Source organism: Elephantulus edwardii, unplaced genomic scaffold (assembly GCF_000299155.1).
Source record: "Elephantulus edwardii isolate Elephantulus edwardi_28Jun2011 unplaced genomic scaffold, EleEdw1.0 scaffold00039, whole genome shotgun sequence".
NCBI lineage: Eukaryota > Metazoa > Chordata > Mammalia > Macroscelidea > Macroscelididae > Elephantulus > Elephantulus edwardii.
Window position 1 is genome coordinate 7,703,095 of NW_006399789.1, and position 8,095 is coordinate 7,711,189.

The following is an 8,095-nucleotide window of genomic DNA, read 5'->3' on the forward strand; positions in this document are numbered from 1 at the left end:
TTATCCAGAAAAAACTTGAACGGTACATTGACAGAGAGTACCAGAAGAATGTCTGTGTTCCATTGACTATGCAAAGGTATTTGATTGTGCGGATCACAATAAATTGTGGCTAACCTTGAGAAAAATGGGAATCTCACAACACTTGATTGTGCTTAGATGAAACCTATACTTGGACCAAGAAGCAGTCCTCAGAACAGAGCAAGGAAACACTGCATGGTTCAAAATCAGGATAGGAATGCCTCAGGGATGCATCCTTTCTCTATACCTTTTCAGTCTGTAGGCAGAACAGATCATTTGGGAAATGGGGCTTTATGAGGAGTGTGACATCAAGACTCATTAACAATCTACAAAATGCAGATGACACAACCTTGCTTGCTGAAGAAGACCTAGAGCACTTGCTGCAAGAGGTCAAGGACTGTAGTCTTCAGTATGGATTGAAGCTCAATATCAAGAAGACAAAGATTCTCAGCACTGGGCCAATTGGCAGCACCATGATAGATGGAGAAGAGATTGAGGTTGTTAACAATTATAGCTTGCTTGGATCCACAATCAACACCCTTGGCACCAGCAGCCAGGAATTGGGAGAATCTGCTGTCAGTAACCTCTCCAAAGTGTTAAAGAGCAACAATGTCAGTTTAGATACAAAGGTGCGCCTAATCCAGGCAATGGTCTTCTCAATTATTTGTTATGCTTCAGAGAGTTGTACAATGACTAAGGATGACATAAGAATAATAGATTTCTTAGAGTTGTGGTGCTGGAGAAGAGTCTTGAACATACCATGGACTGTCAAGAAAACAAGAGGTCTGTCTTGGAGAGGGTGAAACCAAGGCTCTCTTTTGGGACTAGGATTTTGAAGCTCCACCTCACTTGCTTCGGTCACGTGGCCAGGAGAGATCAGTCTTTGGAGAAGGACATCATGCTCAGAAGGGTGGAGGGACAGCACAGGAGAGAAAGGTCCTGGATGAGATGGATTGATACTGAGGCGATGGGAATTGGTGTGCAGGAATTAGTGAGACTGGCTCAGGACAGGGAAGGGTTCAGAGCTGCTATACATAGGGTCACTATACGACTCAATCGCACCTAACAACAATAACATACTATGACAGGTTTGGAAGCAGGAGTGGCATCCACTTCCTAAACAATATGCCTCTGGAAACTCTATGAACTTTGATAAATGACAATAACTGTAGAGGTGCTTCAGGCCTTTTGTTCATAGGGCCACTATGAATCATGCTCAACTTGAAGGCAATCAACAACAACATAAATAGTTTGGTACCAGCAGTCAACAGATGTATTACACTGGCTAAGTTTGTAGTCAAGGAGCTGAATAAAAGATTTCAAAGAACAACTCAGAAAGACAAAGCAAAGTATTATAATGAAATGTGCAAGAAGCTGAAGTTTAAAAATCAAAAGGGCTGAACTTGCTCAGCACTTCTTAACCTAAAGAAATGGAAGAACAAATTCAAATTATGAGTTGCAATGCTTAAGGATGCTTATTGAATGATCCAGGAAGCAGTAGAAGCAGATGAAAGCAGTACACAGTTATAGTACCAAAAAGAATTGGCTGATAAAGAAGAATTTAAAGAAATAACATATGACCAAGAGGCAATAGTGATGAAAGAAGAAAATCAGATTGCTCTGAAGCACTTGGAAAAAATTAAAGCCCCAGGAATTGATGGAATACCAACTGATGTGTTTCAACAAACAGATGCTGCCCTGAATGTCTCACCAAGTTGTGCCGAGTGTTTTTATAAGTGGTGCAGCACTTGTCTGTCAATGTTCTTGGGATTGCTATGGTACTGAATAACTATGTCTTGGAGAGGGTGCAGCCACAGTTCTCTTTGGAGGCAAGAATGATGAGGCTTCACCTACCATACTTTGGACATATTGCCAGGAAGTGCTATTCCTTGGAGAAGGACATGATTTTGGGAAGAGTGAAGGATCAGTGAAGGAGAGGAAGGCCCTCAACCAGGTGGTTTGACAAGGTAACTGCTGCAATGGGCTCTTGTGTATCAGGAAGTGTGACGATGGTGCAAGACAGGACTGGTTTCAGATCTTCTGTTCAGAGGGTTGCTATGAAGAATACTCAACTTGATGGCACCTAACAACAACAACAACAATATTAACTAATATTGCACACTAACAAAATCTTTCTGAAGATTATCCAGAAATGACTGAAACAGTACATTGACAAAGAACTACCAGAAATACAAGCTGGATTTAGAAGAGGTCATGGCACTAGGACATTATTGGCAATGTCAGATGGATTGTGGCAGAAATCAAAGAGTATCAGAGGAATGTCTATCTGTATTTTATTGACTATGCAAAGGCATTTGACTGTGTATCACAACAAAATATGGTTAACCTAGAGGAAAATGGGGATCCCTGAACACTTGATTGTGCTTATGCGAAACCTATACTTGGACCAGTAAGCAGTCTTCAGAACAGAGCAGGGAAACACTGCATGGTTCAAAGTCAGGAAAGGAGTGTGTCAGGGATGCATTCTGTCTCCATACCTTTTCAATTTGTATGCAAACAGATCATTCAGAAAGCAAGGCTTTATGGAGAGGAATGTGGCATCAGAAGTGGAGATAGACTCATCAACAACCTCCGTTACTCCTATGACACAACCTTCCTTGCCGAATGAAACTGAAGATGACCTTAAGAGCTTGCTGCAGAAGGTCAAGACTATAGTCTTCAATATGGATTGAAGCTTAATAGAAAAAAAAAAAGATCTTCACCACTGGGCCAATTTTCAGCACCATGATAGATGGAGAAGAGATTAAGATTGTTAACAATTACAGCTTGCTCAGATCCACAGTCAACACTCTTGGCACCAGCAGTCAGAAAATCAAGACGAATTGCACTGGGAAAATCTGCTGTCAGGGACCTCTCCAGAGTGATAAAAAGCAACAATGTCAGTCTAGAGACTAAGGTGCGCCTAATCCAGGCCATGGTCTTTACAATTACTTGTTATGCTTCAGAAAGTTGGACAAAGACTAAGGACAACAGAAGAATAGATGCCTTTGAGTTGTGGTGCTGGAGAAGAGTCTTGAACATATCATAGTCTGCCAAGAAAACAAATAGATCTGTCATAGAGAGGGCAAAACCAAGTTTCTCCTTTAAAGCTAGGATTTTGAAGCTCTGTCTCACATACTTTGGGCACGTGGATAGGATAGACTGGTCCTTGGAGAAGGATATCATGCTTAGAAGGGTGGAGTGACAGCACAGTAAAGGAAGACCCTGTATGAGATGGATTGATACAGTGAATGGGGCAACAGGGGAAGGTGTGTCAGAGTCAGTGAGACTGGCTCAGGACAGGGCAGGTTTCAGATCTGCTGTACATAGGGTCACCTGCACATAGAAACAACAACAATTTTGCAGTCAGATTCCTCTTCAAATTATTGAGGAGCAATGATGTTAGTTTGAGGACTCAGATGTGCCTGACTAAGGCCCTGGTCTTTTTAGTCACTTGCTATGCATCTAAGAGCTGTACAATGAGAAAGGATGGCAGAAGAAGAATGGATGACTTTGAGCTGTGGTGTTGGAGAAGAGTGCTGCATAGCCCATGGACGGCCAAAAAGAACACACAGATACGTCTTAGTCAAAATGCAGCCAGAGTGCTCTTGGGAGGTAAGGATGGTGAAACTTTGTCTTACATATTTCAGGAATGTTTCTAGGAGAGGCTATTGCTTAGAGAGGGACATTGTGCTTGGAAAAGTGGAGGAATGGCAAAAGAGAGGAAGATCCTCAACCAGGTGAATTGACATGATGACTGCAGCAATGGGCTCAAGTGTATTAGAGATAGTGGGGCTTGCATAGGTTAGGACAGGTTCAGATGTGTTGTTCATAGGATTACTATGAGTTATGCTTGATTTGATGGCAAAGAAAAGAAGAACAACAACAGCTCTAGGGTATATAGGAGACTGTGCTGGTAACTCTCTCGTTACTCTATTTTTAAAAAGACATAGTCACTTGCCTATTTGTTTCCATACTTCTTTTAGTTTTTTTTGTTGACTTCTTTTGATTTTCTTAATTAAATTGTCATTATTGTTGTTCAGCACCCTCAAGCCACTTACAACTCATAGCGAACCTTTGAACAATGTATCTGAATCTTGCCGTATCTTGAGCTATCCTCAAGATCTCTGATATGCTTGAGCTTATTGTTATAGTCACTATGCAACTTATCTTTTTGATGGTCTTCTTTCTTTCTTTGACTCTCTCCCTTTCTCAGCACCATAGCATGTATTAAAGAATTATGAACTAATGGGAAGGTAGTCTGTGTTTCCACTTATACAAAAAGCTTGTTCTATAAAAGAAACAGATAGGGGAGCTCTGGTGGCCTAGTGGCAAGAAGCTGCACTGCAATCCCAGAGGCACACAGTTCGAATCCACCAGATGCTCTGCTGGGGAAGGAGGGACAATCTCCTCCTGTACCAGTCAGATCTGATTTGACGGTACACGCACACACACAAATAATAATATATATTTAAAAAAAAAGAAACAGATAAATTGAAGCAAACACATGATAAATTTGTTATTGGTTTGCTCTACTTGGAATTGCTATATTTATCATACAAGCCTGTTAAAGCTTCTGATGTTGACTCAGTGAATCTACAGGATAGAATAGAATTATCTTTCTGGGTTTTCAAGGCTGTCATTCTGAAAATCTGTAATTAGGTGGCATAGTGAGTTGTACGTTGCGTTGCTAACCAAAAGGCTGTGCTTGTCCGGGGGTTTGAATAAGCCCTCAGCTCTCGGGGATGGGCTGTTTCCTCCAGTTCACATTTACAACCTTGGACACCTCATGGTCCCTGCTAGTTGGAACTGATGCTACAGCAGTAAGTTTGAGATTTGTTTCGCTTTCTTTAATCTTTACAGAAGCAGGTTGCTATTTATGCCGAGTAGCTGTGGGTTCTTTTATACATGTTTTGGTTAGCAGCCAAGCACTATGCACCACCAGGGCTCCTTTTGCTATAATATAAAGCAAAACAACAACAGAAACGTAAATCCACTGCTGTGATATCGATTCTACTTCATGGTGACTCTCCATCATGTTTCTGAGATTAACCATCTTACTTGGAGCAGATAGTCCATCTCTGTCATACACAGTGGTCGATGAATTCCAACTGGTGGCCTCTCTATCGGTGGCCCAACATGTAACTCATTCTAACAACATACTCAAATTCAAACTCATTGACTTGGAGTCTGGGCATATGCATAGCTGACTTCCAGAGGGTTTGGGGAGGCTGTAAGTCACATGGGAAAAGGCTTCCCATCTTTCCCCTAAGAGCTGCTGGAGGATTGAGGATTGTAACTGACAGTGGGGCACCATCTTTGGGATAATAGTACAACTCAATATGCCAACACACACACTTAAGAAAAAAAATCAGGCTTATAATACCATAAAAGGTCATGCTGCATTATTTTTTTAAGGCTGTACATTTTTGCAAATTTAACAACTGAAATTTATTTCTGAAAGGTTCTCCTTTCAGTCCCTTCATTAGTTCAAGCTTAGAAAATGCATAAACAAACAACACTGGAGGCCATCAATAACAACAAGCTGTTTAAGTCATACGCAGGTGTGGGCGGGTTGAGACCTATTGTGGCATCAACCTAGACACAGGTAAGGCAGAGATATTTATAGTCTCTGGTCAACAGGAAATGTTACTTGATCCAGTGACTATGTGCTACTCAGTCCTGCCCCTCTTCTGGCCTTAGGACCTATGTGTCTTCTGACTAACTCTCTTCTTTCTTCTGTTATCTGTTGGCACAGACTTCTGACATAGGTGGCATTGAGATTCAGGGCTGGACTTCAAGACAGGAGTGATTTATCCCCTCAGACCCAAAAGCCTACAATTTCCTAATACTAATGGTCTTTGCTATCACTTGCTATGCATCAGAGAGTTGGACAATGACCAAGGAGGATAGAAGGATAATTGATGCCTTTGAGCTATGGTGCTGGAGAAGAGTATTGAGGATACCGTGGACTGCTAGGAAAACAAACAGATTCATCCTGGAGAGGGTTAAGCCTGGCTGCTCCTTGGAATCAAAGATTCTGAGGTTCTGTCTAACATACTTTGGGCATGTTCTAAGGAGGAACCGGTCCTTGGACAGGGACATCATGCTTGGGAGGGTGGAGGGACAGCGCAGGAGGGAAAGGCCCTCTATGAGGTGGATTGACTCAGTGACTGGGGTAATCGGGATGGGTGTGTCAGAGACAGTGAGATTGGCACAGGACAGAGCAGAGTTTGGGGCTGTTGTGCATAGGGTTGCTGTGAGTCGCAAGCGACGCAACGGCACATAACAACAACAACAACAATTGATGTACACTGACTGGCAATGAGTGAGTGCGTAATTAATAATGAATATACACAGAGTTTTTCCTTCTTGTTGTTAAGTACCATCTGAGTTGGAAATGACCTATAGCTGACCACCCTGTGAATTTTCAAAGGCAGTACATCACGTGGGAGGATATTGCCCATCGTTCTCCTTGGAGCAGCTGGCAGATTTGCTCTTGTGCAGCACCTGGCGTTTCCCCCTCATTACCACTGAAATAATATCGCATCTTACAATTTTCAAAACTTTGTTAAAACATGCCATCAACAATTATCTCATGGATCAAGGTAGAATATTTTGTTTCTGTAATAAATAGTGAATGCTGGTGGCCTACTGGCAAGAAGTTGCGCTGCAATCCTAAAGCCAAGTGGTTCAAGGCTACCAGCTGCTTTACGGGAGAAGGAAAGGCAAGATCCTCCTGTGCAATTAAATGCCTCTGAAAACCTGATGGAGGATCAGCTATGGGCTGGTTCTGACTCTAAGGTACACAACAACAACAACAACAACCAAATAAGTAAAATGAATGAATATTGAATGGTCCTGGAAGTCTTCAAAGAAGATGGAAGGCCTATACAGAGTCACTGTACCAAAACGAATTGGCTGACACAGAAGAATTTCAAGAAAGAACGTATGATCAAGAGGCAATGATGATGAAGGAGGAAGCACAGGCTGCTCTGAAGGACTTGGCAAGAAATAAAGTCCCAGGAATTGATGGAATACCAATTGACATACTTCAACAAACAGATGGTGCCCTGGATGTTCTCATCAGGTTGTGCCAAGAAATCTGGAAGACAACTACCTGGTCGAGTGACTGGAAGAGATCTCTATTTATTCCTATTCCAAAGAAATGTGACCCAACTGAGTGTGGAAATTATCAAACAATATCACTGATATCGCACAATAGCAAAATCCTGCTGAAGATGATCCAGGAACGACTGAAACAGTACATTGACAAAATTATCAGAAATACAAGCTGGGTTTAAAAGAGGTTGTGGGACTAGCAACATTATTGCCAATTTCAGATGGATCTTGGCAGGAAGCAAAGAGTCCCAGAGGAATGTCTGTGTTTCATTCATTGACTATGCAAAGACATTTGACTGTGTGGATCACAACAAATTGTGGTTAACCTTGAGGAGAATGGGAAACCCAGAACACTTGATTGTGCTTATGCCTGAATCAGGCGCACCATCATCTATAAACTGACATCATTGCTCTTTAGCACTTTGAAGAGGTCCCTGACAGCAGACTCCCCCAATGCAATTAGTCTTTTGATTTCCTGACTGCTGGTGCCAAGAGTATTGATTATGGAGCCAAGCAAGCTGAAATTGTTAACAACCTCAATCTCTTCTTCATTCATCATGGTCCTGCCAATTGGCCCAGTGGTGAGAATCTTTGTTGTTTTGACACTAAACTTTAATCTGTATTGAATACTACAGTCCTTGACCTCTGCAGCAAGCTCTTCAGGTCCTCCTTCTATAGGGTGTACGTAGTACTTGCTGTTAGTCCAGTATGATCCGTAAGTATCTTATGAACAACAGATACGAACCCTGTGCCACCCTCACAATCTTCGACACACTCAAGCCCATTGCAGCAGTCACTATGTCAATCCATCTGGCTGTGGGTCTTCTTTTCTTTCACCAACCCTCCAACTTTCCAAACATGATGTCTCTTTCCAGAATAAAACCTCTCCTAGCAACATGCCCATAGTATGTGAGATGAAGCTTCATCATGTTTGCCTCTAAGGAGTATTCTGGCT